Source organism: Ciconia boyciana, chromosome 5, assembly GCF_034638445.1.
Source record: "Ciconia boyciana chromosome 5, ASM3463844v1, whole genome shotgun sequence".
Taxonomy (NCBI): domain Eukaryota; kingdom Metazoa; phylum Chordata; class Aves; order Ciconiiformes; family Ciconiidae; genus Ciconia; species Ciconia boyciana.
Window position 1 is genome coordinate 52,041,296 of NC_132938.1, and position 15,261 is coordinate 52,056,556.

The 15,261-nt window shown below is 43.9% G+C and overlaps 1 protein-coding gene and 1 long non-coding RNA gene across 3 annotated transcripts in view; one reads left to right on the forward strand and one right to left on the reverse strand.

The window, feature by feature from the left end:
• Positions 1 to 3,254: 3,254 nt before the first annotated feature.
• Positions 3,255 to 4,229, reverse strand: LOC140652455 (uncharacterized). The gene is made up of 3 exons (XR_012042815.1): positions 4,020 to 4,229; positions 3,686 to 3,782; positions 3,255 to 3,607 (listed from the first exon to the last, which is right to left on the reverse strand). It is a non-coding gene; the product is annotated as an uncharacterized lncRNA (long non-coding RNA).
• A 433-nt stretch (positions 4,230 to 4,662) lies between these two features.
• Positions 4,663 to 15,261, forward strand: part of CCSER1 (coiled-coil serine rich protein 1) — a 728,765-nt gene continuing 718,166 nt past the window's right edge. For both annotated transcript variants that reach the window (XM_072861769.1, XM_072861770.1), the window contains exon 1: positions 4,663 to 4,904. The gene's annotated coding sequence lies outside the window, so the exon portion shown is untranslated. The remainder of the gene's footprint in view (positions 4,905 to 15,261) is intronic.

Here is a 15,261-nt window from a genome sequence, read left to right on the forward strand (position 1 = left end):
GTAATATAATGCCCAAGTCTGGAGTCCTTCAGATGTACGTACCCATGTGGAGCTTCAGGGATTACAATGGAGAACCAAGAGTTTGCTCAACTACTGCAGGACTGGACCCTCAGCCAGTGTGCACAGATTTTACTGGGAAAATATGCCTCTGAGTTAGGACTGTAAATTTTTCACCATGACAGTTTTGCCAGTGAAACACTGAAATAGATACATTTACGCTTACATGAAACTGCATTCTCCAGTTATGGCATATTTCTGGATGGAAATGTAAACAAACTATACTGCTAAGCTCATTTATACGAATATAAGAGCTGATAAGGTTTTTACTATTTTGATTATACCGATAACAGTAAAGCACTAAGCTTTCATATCAACAGTGCTTAAAATTGGACTAGCTAAAAAAATGTATTCACAAAGCTGGTTTGTTAAAGAGAACTCTTTTCACTGCCCTTCTGTGATACAGTTATATATTCACTGGCATCACAATTTCCAGCAATGGACAATGACAATATCTGTGTTAACTGTTTGAATCTGTTTGAAAAAAAATAGCAAAGCCAAAATAGATGAACTGAGCTGTTTTAACAGACTAAGCAAGGAGTGAAGCAAGGGCATGGGGATTGATCCTTTTTTAATGTCAAACTGGAGATTTTTCATCAAAGGTAAATTCGTGTCAGTTATCTCACTACAGAGGTAGTCAAATAACTTTGTTCAATTTAATAAACTAAATTTTGAGAGTGTATGCAAAGGAGCATTTCTCTTTTTGAATGAATAGAAATTCTGTATTTCTAATTGTGATTTTTCTTTCTGGCCTCAGTAGTGAAGATGGTTATCTTCCTAAAAAGTGGTGTCATTTGTGCCATTGGCACTGAGGGAGCCCAGTGACAGAGACTATAAATCAATTTACAGCCTGTTCAAAAGGAGGGGACAAAACCCATGAACGCTAATTTTAAAACTGCTTCAGATTGCTATTCTTTTATGATTAACTAAAGTGGACTTCAACTTCCCTTGAGATTTTAGTGTTAGTGTCATAAAATTCATTGCTTTTAACAACTGACCTGTTTCAGTGACAGTATTTATTCAGTACATCGCACATACATGGCACTATACAGCATGTGGAAGGTCACTTGATTAATCCTTGCTCCAAAGGTGTAAGTGGATATGATTGTATGCAATACAAAACCGATACATATTGATTAGCATGACAATGCTCCACCAAACAGATTTTCCTTGAAAGGACAGTGGAAGCAATTGGATACAGGAGGCCTCCTTTGCCCTCTCCTGTGATGGTAAGGTAAAACAGGACCTGACCAGGGTGCTTCATGATTGCTGTGGAGTAGCAACACCCCCAATGCCAACCTGGCTCAAACAGTATTGTTAGAGAAAAACCTTTAGTGAAGTCCATACAGCCACATATCCCCTGGACCTCCCAAGATGCCCTGGAGTACCCCAGTGCCAAGGTTAAGTTACTCTCCCAGCCTGTGGTCATGAGTCACTGCTTGACATACTTAGCTGTCCTCCCAGAACCGGTTCCTCTGAGGTTCATAAAATGTTCCTACAAACCAGAGATGAATCCGGTTTACCCCAAAAGGGCTGTTTATAGCTATGGCTAGCTCCAAACTCCATGCAGTTAGGGTCACTCATGCAGACAACCACTGCGAGTCTGGTCTATTGAATAAGGCAGACTAGCACTTACTTCTCTGAGCCGAAGACTTCTCTCAGGAATACAGAGATGCCTGTTTGGCAAAGGGCTGAGGCCTTCGAGAAGGTTACGCACGGATGCACGCTCAACCCTGATGGACGTGGCTTATGAAAAGGATTTGATCTCACATGCCTCAGCTCCCCCTATGCCTACCCTGAGATGGATCCACACTGACATGTGGGGGGAAAAAAAGTGATAAAAGTGTGAAAAAAACACGTCCCTCTTATTTATTAGGAAGGAGGCAGCACCAAGCATGGAGGATCATGTGAAATCATTGGTCAGGCAAGAAGGAATGAACACAAACTGAGGGGGAATGGAAAAAGCATACAGATGATGCAAGGGAATCAGACGTCAGTTGTAGTGACTTCTGGGATGTTTATTTCTCAGTCAATGAGGATGTCTTGTTCTGGTGAACCTGCACATCTCTGAATCTGGAATTTCCTCTTACGGCTTCATTGTGCTAGCAAAACCTAATGAAGATTTTGGTGAAATACCCTCTCATACAGAGAGCCTTTCTGCTGAAGTCATGGGGCCATCCCAGTAGGAAACTGGTGGGAGAAGAGAATCAGGTTACGTGCGCTTGGGCAGGTCCAGGGTGTGGTGGCCATAAGTGTTCCTCTTCCCATAGCTCCCACAGCTATTTGCTGGGGTCTCAGTTAGCAAACCTTCTTCAAAACAGGTATTGCTCGATGCTTAAGTTTATTACAATGTTTGGTGCTTTTTTCCCCCCAGTTCACTGGAATGCAATTTAGTGTTTGCAAAGCTGCCATTATTCCGTACAACCTCTAGCTGCTGGCTGTTGTTCGTCTGCCTGTGTCACTGGGCTGATCAAAGCCTTGCTGGCTTCACTGGAAGCATCACTTGTGAGTGTGTCTGGAAGTGCCGCTTAATCACAGGGGCTCACCTTTCAGGGCAACGGCAGGCAGGAAAGCTTATAGAAACGTGCCGGAGAGTCGGCGTTAACCATTAGGAGGCTCTGGGAATCTTCTGCTGAATACAAGGAAGAAGAAGGAGGGTGAGAGCCTCTTAGGAGAACCCTGATCAGCAAAACACAGATTCCTCTGCCTCTAACTTCAAGGCTGTCTGAGCTTAACAAAGTGGCTAAGCAGATCCATAATTTTAGTTATGGCAAATACCCTAGTCTTCATTGAGACGACTCATGCGCACAGAGTTGGGTACATGCTTAAATGCTTTGCTGGGTTGTGAACTAGCTCTTAGTAAAACGACCTGGTTACTGCACACTCTTGTTTGAAATTCCCAAATTGTGAAGGTAGGTACTTTCAATAATGAACATCTGCTCTTGAGGTGGTGTCACATGAGATTTTTTGCCTTTTAAATGTGGATGACAGGTTACTAAAAATCTGTTTCTGTCCATGTAGCATCATTGTGGTACTATTGTGTGCTGCGTACTCCAAGCTTTCCTCTGTGACTGTAGAACATTTTATCTGTTTTAGGTTTATTATGCGGCCCAAGAAGAAACAGAAACACCTTTAGGTTTGGTCATTACATTTCATAGAACAGTATTGTGAACATGTTGAACAGATTGACAGTTACATTTAAATGTAGTTAGATATGGTGAACTCACTTGTTTTGAAGTTTAGCTTTTGTAAAGACGTATTTATAAGCAGTTTCCTGACAGTTTCATACCAAATGTGACACAGACACAACAGCTTCTGCGCTCTCACACAGTTCTTACTCAGAATTTCAGCAGAACCTCATTGTTGCTGTTAAGTTGTTGCTGTATTTTGTGGAAATGTTTTTTTACTCAAAATTCTTCCAAACTCTCTCTGACTCCATTCTGATCTGCATTTCTCTGTATAAACCTAATAGTTGAAATTTCTTCAGTTTCAGGATGTGCAATGATGTTACAGAATGAAGAACACACTTTGTTCCTGTGGAGACTTAAGTCTGCAAAGTCAATATGTTTCTTCAGTGCATCGAGCTATGAATGTTATTTTTTGTAAGATGAGGGGACAGGGCACATACCTGCAGTCTGTCACTTGTGAATCATCACTCATTTTACTGAAATTATGTCCTTACTGAGGCAAGATAGTTCACTTTGGTATATGACGCAGGAAGGATCCTGTATAAATTGGCAAGAAAAAACAGTATGAAAACTCAGTTATATTCTTTAACTGTTAGTTGCAGAGAACATGGTTATTCCTCTGTTTTACATTTTCTTTCTGAATTGAATGAGGAACTTAATTCATTACGTTTAAATGCCACGTAATCGGCCGCTGCCCCGACCCAATATTGCGGGGGAATCGTTCCTGCTCTTAGGCTGGTGCAGGCGAGACCTGCCTTCGGTGCGGAGACTTACTTCTTAAACGCCGTTTTCGTGTTCCCCTCCTAGGCTCGGCAATGCGCCGGGAGGGCGAGAGAGCAACTGGAAAATAATTACAAAACACGTATCTGAAAAGAGGATGAGGAAGTGAAATCAGGCCGCTCCACCGCCCCGCGGGAAAGGGAAAAAAATAAATACAAATCCCTGAGCAGATGGGGAGTGTAAACACACCGGAGCGGAGCTCAATTCTTCCCGGGGAGACTCGGACTTCCCCCTCTCGCGTGTTCGCCTCTCGGCTGAGGAGGCCGGGGAAGCTGCTTCGCGCGGCCCGGCCCCGCGCTGGCGCCGAGCCCGCCGGGGTGCGGCCCCCCCCGGCCCCCTCCTCACCGGTCCCGCCGCGGCGGGGGGCAGCGCCGGCAGGTGGCAACGCGGCGGGGGGGACACGGAGACGCGCAGCACCCCCCGTGACACGCGTGCACGCACACGACCCACGCCACGCGTACGGACACACTCTCATCTCGGACACACTCATCTCACACACGCACACACACACACACAGAGAGAGGCCGCCCCGCATCACGCCGCGGGCACAGGCGCACCGCACCGGCACACGCGCGGAAGCGCCGCCCCGGCCCGCCCCCGCCCGCCGCCTCCCTCCCCACACGCCGCCAATCCGCCCGCCGCGCACACACTCACACGCACACACCCGGCCGCAACATGACTGACTGACGGACGGACGGACGGACGGACTGACTGGGGCGCCGCCGCTCCGGACGGATTATTTACCCCGCGCCGCGGGGACGCAGGAAACCACCCACCCAGCGAGGCAGCGGGGAGGCGGCGGTGCCGCAGGGGGCCGGGAGGTCCCCAGCCCCCGCCGGCGGACGGCGAGCGCCCCGGGCGCTGGAGGAGCCCGGCCAGGTAACGCGTCTCCCCCGGGCGGTACCGCCGGGCTGAGCCTGCCGGCGCGGCGCAGGGGGGAGCCGGCCCAGGCCGCGGGGCGCCGCCGGGTTCCCGGCGTGCGGGTACCCCGGGGGGGGCGGTTGGCGGGGGAGGGCGGGGGTGCGCGGCGGTGGGGGCCGCCTTGCCTCCCGCCCTTCAGGTGCTGAGGTGATGAGGGCGGGTGTCGCCCCGGGGCGCGGGCGGCCCCCCCTCGCCTGGCCTCGCCTCGCCTCGCCTCTCCTTCCCCGTTGGCGGGGCGGCGGCTCCCGGCCGCCCTGCGCCGACCCGCGGCGCGGCTGCAGCGGTGGCGGCGGAGGATTGGGGCTGCCGGTGCCGCAGCTCCGCGTTGATCCCCGGGAGCCGCGCTCCGGTAGCGGCGGGGATTAGCGAGGGCGGCCGGGGAGCGGGGGAGCGGCTGGCGGGGGCACGCACCGGCACTGGCGTCTTTGTGGTGGGGCGGGCAGGGGCTCGGCAGCGCCAGCGGGGCCGCGGTGGTGCAGGGGGAGGCCCGGGGGCGTTGTGGGGCCGCCGGGCCCGGCCTGCGGTGGGGCACACCCGGGGGAACCGGTGCCGCGGCCGCTGCGTCTCTCTCTGGGAGTCAGGTCCGGCCTCGCTGCTGCGGGTGAAGGGGAGGAAGATCGGGTCCTTTTTTTCGTTTGTATTTGGCGTTTCTTCTTTCTTTCTCTCCCCCTGTGTCTATCAAGCAACGTGCAATTAACCTGTGGGGATGACAGGGAGAAGTGGTTTCAGAAATGTGAATGGGTAGGGCCAGGGCACTGGTGGTTGTGTGTGGCCTTTGCCGTGGGGTTGGATTTGGAGGCAGGAGCTGGAGGATGCTGCCTGTGTTTTCCAAAAATGCAAGGCATGCTTAAAAGGTGGAGCAGATGGTGATGGTAGTGCTTATTATGGAAGAGGTTTGTGGAAATCCCATGTTTTCTCTAGATAGTTTTTGTGTTGCTTCTCCTGGCTGAAAGAGATTATGTTTCACTTTTGCCAAGGAAAAGAAAGTTACTGCGAGTTGTCTTGCAAAGGAACGGGGTAGTTCTGCTTTTCAACAGAGAAGGGAACCCCCCACAGCTTTATGTTTCTGTCTCGCCTTTGACAACAATAAGCATCTTGGCATAGAGAGAAACTGCGGTACACTTTATTTTCTTATTGCACACCTTTATAGTTGAATGTAACTAGAAGGGAGACTCAGAAAAACACATCTGGCATAGAAAAGGATAAGAGCAGTTTCTATCTGGTATATATTGCACTTGAAGTGTTAAACTCTCAGGGGGCATGGAGATGGGGATGTGAGGCAAGGTCTACTAGTTACTTCAAACAATTCTCCTTGCTCCTACTTAAGAAGGAGGGAAAGGAACATGTTGTAAAAGCAGCTGAGGAATATATAAAAGTGAAATATTAATGAACTGGAAAAGCTCAGATAGCAAAGACATTGCGCCTAATCATTCAGGAGGGTTCTTGTCCTCTTTACAACTCTTTAGTGTATGTGTCTCTGTAGTACAAATGCAATTGGTATAAAGGACAGCAATGTTTGTATTTAGCTAGAAGTAGTAATAGTACATAAAATTTTTTTGTATTGGTAATCGTCTCCGCAGTGGCTTGCTTTAGCCATGATTTTTGAGGCTGCTGTAGGACAGAGAATTATTGCAGAAACAGTAAAAAATATTTCAAGAATGTTTTCTTCGAAATGGAAATGGGAAGGGCTGGCTCAGACCTGGAATAACGTAGAGGAACAACTAGCCTTAGAAAGTCCTCTTAGAGATGTGATGATGACTTTTTTCACCCTGAAGTTATTATTCATCTCTAGCATCCCAAATGGAGAGCAACATCCCCTAAACAGGCAGCACTGTCTCAGGAGACAGTAATACATGCCTGTCCAGGATCCGCTGAAAGCATGTCATACAAACAACGGATATTTTCTGCAAATTTGGGTTCCTTTACCCCTTGGAGTCCAGAGTGCAATGGCCCCTGTAGTCTGAAGAAGTTCCCCAGTTTGGCTCGGAGGGATACTAAGTGCAGCAGCTTTCTGTGGCAGTTCGGTGAGGGAATTTAGTTCAGTGGGAAAGTTGTCTGTCAGCCCACAGGGTGAAGTCCTGTAGCCCGGGCTGTAGTCCCTGGCAGGACTTTTTGGTATAGCTGGTCCACATTGGCTTCAGCAAGGCCTGCCTTCTGGAGAGTTTGGTGCAGGCCTGAGTAGGGGGATAGACATGGGGAACTGTACCAGAAGGAGGACTGAAACAGTACATAGGGTATGTACTATGTCTGCGTTACGAGAGATAGCGTTTGGTATTTAAGACTGTTAGTCACAGAAGATGCTGAAGAAGCATCTTGTATCCTCAGGTCTAAGCATATGGTTGTGTGAGAGCACGATCTCTCATGCTGCGTAAGCTGTGTGTGGTTGAATTTCTCCTTCTTGATTCAAGCCTAATGCCTCGCATAAGCCTTTGTAGTTAATAGCTGAATGTTGAACAACTTAAAATAAATTTGGCAGTGTTTTTGTTCGCTAGATAGAGTGTTTCATAAATTGTGAGAGAGATGTAGAGGTTGCTCCATCTGGACAAATTCCCACTCCTCCATGAAGGTCCATGGAAGATACTATGGCTTTGTTGGATTAGCCCATCTGGAGTATTTGGAAGGTCAGAATTGCGTAAGGTCAATGTATGGTTTTTATGTGTTGTTGTGAATTGCACAGATACAAGTCACTGAGAAAAGTATTTTGTCAAAATAAACTTAATGGTAGATTTTGAAAAACATAAAAATCTGCACATTCTGAGGACATGACATTTTCATAGAGTTTAAGTTCCTGGATTGTTTTCACTGTACTTCTGGAGGTGTCCTAATATAAGGAGGCTGTGTATTTACCAGGCGTTATAGACCTTTGAGGCAAGGTAAGAAGTGAAAGCTGCACAGTTGTTTTTCTGAGGTTGATTAATACAAGTAAAGCATGAGATGAAATAGCATTTGTGTGCCAGTGAAAGTATCAATGGAAAAGAAACCGTATAGACACTTCAAGTCAAATTAATAAGCAGTGCATACTTTATTTTTGGAATAACTACCAGCTTGTTAAGGGAAAGAACTGAACTATATCCTCTATCTTGCAGAAGTTACTGCTTGTTATAAGATTCAGTGCCTCAGGTCTTCCCCTTGCGAGTAGTTTTGCTGCAATTGGAGGGGCTCGTCACAGGGGGGGAAACAAAAGGCAACGTATACACAAATAATGGCAAGTAAGGGCCGGGTTTGTTTCCTGAGAACTAACTATGAAGCTTCATCAGGTTTTTCTCTCATTATTGCATTTATTTGGCAGTTTTCTGCAATGGTAGTAAACGGAGTTACCTTGATAAAATAAATATGCTTTTGTATTAGACTTTAGCTATTGAACGTGCTGGCTGTGTGAGATGACATGTAAAATACACTTGTAAGCACTTAAAATGTGTTGTGTGATTTGTACTTGTAACATTTAAGGTATATTCCTATGCTTCAGCAAGGACCTATAACTTTGAGATTATGGATTACATGCAATTGTATTAAACCTCTATAGCTGTTCGCTAGTTAAATGTGTGGTTACTTGTACTTACTGCTTTTCGACTTGTTCTCACTGCACTACATGGCAGTGTGTATCGCTTAGATAATATAAACTCACACACTCCTGAAGTGACTGAAGACTGTAGTATCATTTCTCCATTGTGTGGTGACAAAATGTTAATGTTTCCTACAAAGTCTACTGCTTTTACCTGAAATATGATCTGTTCTGTACAGGTGTCCTGGTTTCGGCTGGTGTTGCTGTTTTATAATAAAATACAATAATATAAGGGAAAAGAAACCACAGGCAAGCAGTAAGTAAAAGGAGAAGAGTCCTGGATGAGGAAAAAGGAAGAAATTTTTAAAATGTGTGCTGTAGTCTGTTGCATGCATTTTGTAATTCTGCATAAAAAAACCCCAAAACCACCAAAACCCAACAATATCTCCCTCCCCAAATACGCTATTGAGGTGTATTACAAGATCTGAATGATGTTGTTTTTGTATCCAAATGGCTTAAGTTGGCTATAGGTGGTACTATTTTTTTGCCCTGGTCATTGCTATTTTGCCTTGGTCATTGCTATGAAAGCCTCTCTGAGTACTGAGGTATGAATGTGTAATTATTTTTTTCATAGATGGGAAATTGAAGCAGTGGTTGCATTGAAGTCACACAGTTGATTTGTGATAGAGAAAGAGTTGAACTGGAATATGCATCCCAAGTCCCACAGTCTTATCTTAATTACTTAACTCTGTTAGTATAGGGTTTTTTTTTTTATAATTCGACATAGATGTGGAAACTTCCTACAGATCCGGTTGCAGGATTTGGGTGTAATGTTATGCAGCATTTTCTCTATAAAGACTAATTACTAGCAGATTATTTTTTTCAGTCTAGGAGAAAAAGCTTTTCCTGGATTTTGTTTTGTTGTTACGTTTGAGAGAAAGCAGTTCAGCATTCCTAGAATGTAATGACACTTTTACATTATTTAAGGAAATACCACTTAATTTTTTATAATGCTCTAGCATATCAGGAATTTGAGATCCAGCTCAGTCAGTAATGCTTCTGAGGGTCACAGGTGTCTTCCAGTGTGAAGAACCAGTTGCGCCAGACTTGTAGGAAGCTTTAAAAAATACTCTTGCCTATACATTTTGGTAGTGCAAATCATTGCTTCTGAAAATATATTGATTGGTTCTGGGGCATTTCCAGCTCCGGCTTTCTTCTTCTCTGTTTTTCCTTCTTTCTCTCTTGTTTTTGGGCCTCTTTCCTGCTCCTTCTTTGATGTGCTGTCTTGATGTGATCTTTTCAAATGTTTTAATGTGAAAATAGCAGCTCTCAAGTGATTTACTGATTTTGTATAATACAGTGAGATTTAGATTTGGATGAGAGTATAGAAGTATTCAACAGGTTCCTCATCTGTATGTTGCTTGTGACATAGTCTAAACCTTGTCATTTGAAGCGGAACCTGTGAAGCAATGACATCTGTGCAAATGTCACCTTCCAGTGATGTTAACCTCTCATTGTTAGCCATGCCAGCAAAATCTCAGACCCTGAGAAAAGATGGAGTCACCTCGTACATTCAGAATGTGGTAGGAGGGGTGTGCTGTGCTAAGGTGGTAATGGCACCTTCTGCCCCCTCTGCCAGTAACCAAATACACCAGCATTTTGTGCTTTGCATTTTCTGTGTACTAGGTAGTCGTTCCAAATTCTACAGCATCTTCTAGCTATATTTAGTGCAGTGCCAATCTGGGGGGTATATTTCTGAACTATCCTGGCTCATTTATTTATTTATTCATTTATTTAAAGTGTTTTGTATTCATTTTTTATTATATGACTGGTGAGGAGAGAGAAGAGCAAAGTTTTGCTATCAATTCTCAGAGAAGTTTTGGCCACTTAAGCCAGTGGCACAACTGCTACTGATTTGAATAGGAGACTTGGTGACTGTGGCAGAACTGCTGCTGATTTGAATAGGAGCCTTGGTGACTGTTTTAACAGGTTTTATAACTTTAAAATATGCGAGCTGGATTCTTGATGACCAGCTGAACATGTTGTGGCACAAGTACAATGGAAATAGAATAACAGCCCTGCCAAAAATAAGATTGTCTTTAATTTTCTTTATTAATTGTCACCATACTTATTACTTTAGTCTGTGCAAGAAAAATAATATTTATTCTGCTGTTAACACAGAAGTTTTAAATAAGACGTTAATCTATATATTGAAATGATGAAGGTGCTAACAAGCTAATTTCATTTGCAGTATTCAGAAATATTAATAAACTGCCTTGGTAAGCAGATTCTTCCAATGATATATTAATGTTTTTTCTCTTGATATTGCTGAAGGGAGGTGACTGGCAGAAAATGGTGGTAGGGAAAATGATGTGGCTTTCTCCATATTTATTTAAAGTAAAGTAGTGCTGCAAGTCGATGTACATTCTTTCAGATTCACAGACCTCTCGAATACCTTGAGAGCAAATCATGCCTTCAGTTGTGAGTGCAAGGTATCAGTTGTGCTTAAAATGACAAAGTAGCTATAGATAATAAAGATCAGTACGTATTAAACTTTTAATATTTCTTGATACTTAGAACAAGTATTGTTGGGACACACGCACCTGTAGGAAATGGCATTTACAAATCGATATCATGTAACACAAACGTTAGTTTCAATATACATGTAGAAGTGCAAACGTGTGGTATAATCACTTGCTGCATGACGACTTGGCTATTTGGAAAAAAACAGGTAGTATGTGAAGGCACACCTGTATGTCTTCCAGAGGCAGTCTGTGAAGGCATTCTAATTGCTCCACCTATGCTCCTTCTATTAGAGGTTAATGAGCTGCCAAGGATCCTGGGGTGGGAGAGCCATGTAGGTATATTCTATTCTCTTTTGGTTTTGCTGTTTCCCAGTGTAAAAGTAGATGTGGTGTAAGGAATGTAGTGTGCAAAGGTGACAGCAGGCTCTGCCCTCACTGTGAGTAGCAAAATAATGTGGTTTTGTCTTGTGTGAATTCTCTAGTATTTTGTAGCTATAGTTAGTGCAGCGATTATACTGTAGAAGACTCAAGCATCCTAATTTGTTAGTGTTTCGAATCCATTTTTAATGTAGCAGCTATAAGCTCTGTAAGAAATGTTGGCCCCGTAAGCCAGTGGCAAAACTGCTACTGATTTTAATAAGGCCGTGATTATGCCCTTAAATAATATTTTAGTGTCTGTTAGTTTGCTTTGTACAGCATTTATTTTTGTCTGTCTGTTAGTTTGCTTTGTACAGCACTTATTTTTGTCAAGGACTGATTTTCCAAAGTTACTGAGCATGTACTGTTTTGATGTTTTTTGTTAGATCATTACATTCTTAGTGCCTCAAAATTTTTCTTTTGATGAGTTGAGAGAGTCCAGAAGAATAGGAATAGGAACTTTAGACTAGTCAAGACACTGCAAATGCAATTGATGTGAATAAGTTCAATGTGTCTGAAAATAAACTGTTCTGTACCTATAGACACCTATTCTATACTAATAGTAATTATGCAAGGGCACAATATCAAGTGGGAAACAAGGCATTTAGAGTTTTTATGAAGTCCAGCTGGAGCAGAGGTTAAAAAGACCAGGGATGTTAAAATGACTGCCTGGATTTAAAATTTTCAGAAGTTGATGAATAATAGGAAAGTAGAAGGAAGAATATACAATTTGGGAAAACTGTTTTTCAAAATAAAGTTGAGAAGAGAGTTGTGGAAAACATGCATATGGAGTAGATGAGGAGGAAGTAAAAAGAATATAAAGAAATTAGTTTGTCAGCTGTTAAGAGTTGACACCACAAATGGCTGCTGCTTATCTGCTAGTCTTTATTTTGTAGCTAGCAAACTCTGGGGCATCTGCTGAGATGGGGAAGAAAAAGACATAGAGGGGAGGTGGTGGGGAATGAAAGAAAAATCAGCTGTTATGTTCTCCCAGCTCTGTGCCTTTGTTCTACTCTGCCACAAAAAGGCTGTTAGAAGAAATTCAGGGATTAGTCACATTAGCCACAAGGTAATCCCTATCCTCTCTAAGCCCTCATCTTAACATCCTGATCTTGGTCAAATATGTTTTTGGTGGCTGACTGTCTGTGACAGGGTCTCAGCAAATTTCACACCAGTCTTTAGTACTTGCTCATGGCCCTTAATAAGGGAGTAATGTATAATTGTCTGTTAATGATAGGTTTTGTTACAGATTAAACTTTTAACAGGCAGAAATCAGAAACAGAAGCTACAAGGCTGTTTTAGACTCAGATCTGCAGCTCTGCTACACTTGTGTGTATTTTTAATGTACATAAAAATTAGTTTGAACTTTTTTCATTTAGTGTTTGACATGAGCTAAGAGCATGCAAACAGCCACCTTATGTGGCATAGCTAAAGGCCTAAACCTTGATTATAGATCTGAGTCTTCTTTGTCAAGAGACACATATCACTTATATCTATAATAGTTTCAAAATAACAGTGTTAGGAGATGAAGAAGACTAGGGCGTTAATAAGACTTCAATGAAGTTTTTAGCTAACCCATCCTCTGAGTTGCTTACAGGGATGCATAATATTTGCTAGACACCACAGGGATCAATTTTCTGTGGTAAATACTGCATACATACATATATATATATATATATATATATAATATATATATTATATATATATATAAAGCAAATATTCTTTGTGAAAGTCAGAAAGTAAACTGTGATACTTTCAGTTGAAAGCTACACTCTGTTCTAGATGTAGAATAGTGAATGGTTCAGAAAAAAGGATTTCTTTCATTTACTTGCTCTAGTACAGTACAGTCCAAACATAAGTTCACGATTTTTAAAATCTAGCCTCGGATCTCCAAATACTTAATAACTGGGGGGGGGGCACAGGGAGAAAATAACAAAACAAAAAATACTACTCATCCTGGTTTTGAGGAGTTTAATATGTTGTGGGCAAGATGTTTCCAAAAGCTGTATATTAGCAATACACATGTTATTTGTAGTCTTAGTTTAAGAGGGCCTTAGGATGATACTCTTCATTGAAGAAGGTAAGCAAGAAGTTACTATTGGAAAAAGATGTGAGAATTTTAGAGTTTCTGTCTGTTTTCTCATGCCTTCATTTGAATTTGATTGAGATTCTACAGTATAGAATCATAAATGCTTTGGATTGGAAGGGACCTTTACAGGTCATCTAGTCTAACCCTCCTGCAAGAGCAGGGACATCTTTAACTTGATCAGGTTGCTCAGAGCCCCATCCAACCTGACCTTGAATTTTTCCAGGGATGGGGCCTTCACTACCTCTCTGGGCAACCTGTTCCAGTGCCTCACCACCCTCATTGTAAAAATTTCTTTCTTAAATCCAGTCTAAATCTGCCCTCCCTTAGTTTAAAACCATTGTTCCTTGTCCTGTCACAACAGGCCTTGCTAAAAAGTCTGTCCCTGTCTTTCCTGTAGGCCCCCTTTAAGTACTGGAAGACTGCTACAAGGTCTCCCCGCAGCCTTCTCTTCTCCAGGCTGAACAACCCCAACTCTCTCAGCCTGTCCCCGTAGAAGAGGTGCTCCAGCCCTTGGGTCATTTTCATGGCCCTCCTCTGGACCCGCTCCAACAACTCCATGTCCCTCTTGTGCTGAGGGCTCCAGAGCTGGACGCAGTACTCCAGGTGGGGTCTCAGCAGAGCAGAGTAGAGGGGCAGAACCACCTCCCTTGACCTGCTGGCCACGCTTCTTTTGATGCAGCCCAGGATACAGTTGGCCTTCTGGGCTGCGAGCGCGCATTGTTGGCTCATGTCCAGCTTTTCGTCCATCAGTACCCCCAAGTCCTTTTCCACAGGGCTGCTCTCGATCACATCATCCCCCAGCCTGTATTGGAACCAAGGATTGCCCCGACTCAGGTGTAGGACCCTGCACTTGGCCTTGTTGAACCTCATGAGGTTCACACAGGCCCACTTCTCCAGCTTGTCTAGGTCCCTCTGGATGACATCCCATCCTTCTGGCACGTCAACTGCGCCACTCAGCTTGGTGTCATCTGCAAACTTGCTGAGGGTGCACTCAATTTCGCTGTCAATGTAATTGATGAAAATATTGAACAGCACTGGTCCCACTACAGACCCCTGAGGGACACCACTTGTCACTGATCTCCATCTGGACGTTGAGCCATTGACCGCTACCCTCTAGATGCGACCATCCAACCAGTTCCTCATCCACTGAACAGTCCACCCATCAAATCTGTATCTCTCCAATTTAGAGAGAAGGATGTTGTGGGGGACCATGTCAAAGGCTTTACAGAAGTCCAGGTAGATGACATCCATTGCTTTTCCCTTGTCCACTGATGTGGTAACTCCCTCGTAGAAAGCCAGTAGGTTGGTCAGGCAGGACTTGCCCTTGGTGAAGCTATGCTGGCTGTCTCAAATCACCTCCCTGCATAGCTATTTTATTGTGATTCTATACGCTTTGAAAATAGTAAAGGGGAAAAAAAGTATGTATAAAGGAAGCAATTCTCTACTCACAGTAATTATTCTTTTTTCCTTATAGTTTGCAATTGCCCAGGACAATGCATGTGACTTCCAAAATGCTGAAGCTGAACACCAGAGGAATTGTAAAACACTTACGCAGCACTATATCTTTATGCAGCATTTTCTAAATATAGGCTAAGTCCTTGTCATAAAGAGTTTATATAGTTAAAATAAAACAAGACTTGACATGACACAGAACAGCTTGAGAGGCATGAGAGCTATTGGTGAGGAATTGTGAGGAACTGAACAACTGTTTGAAGTCAAGGATTTGAGGAAGGCTTGAAAGGACAGTGAAGATGGCCCACTCCCCCAGTTAAAATAAATAAA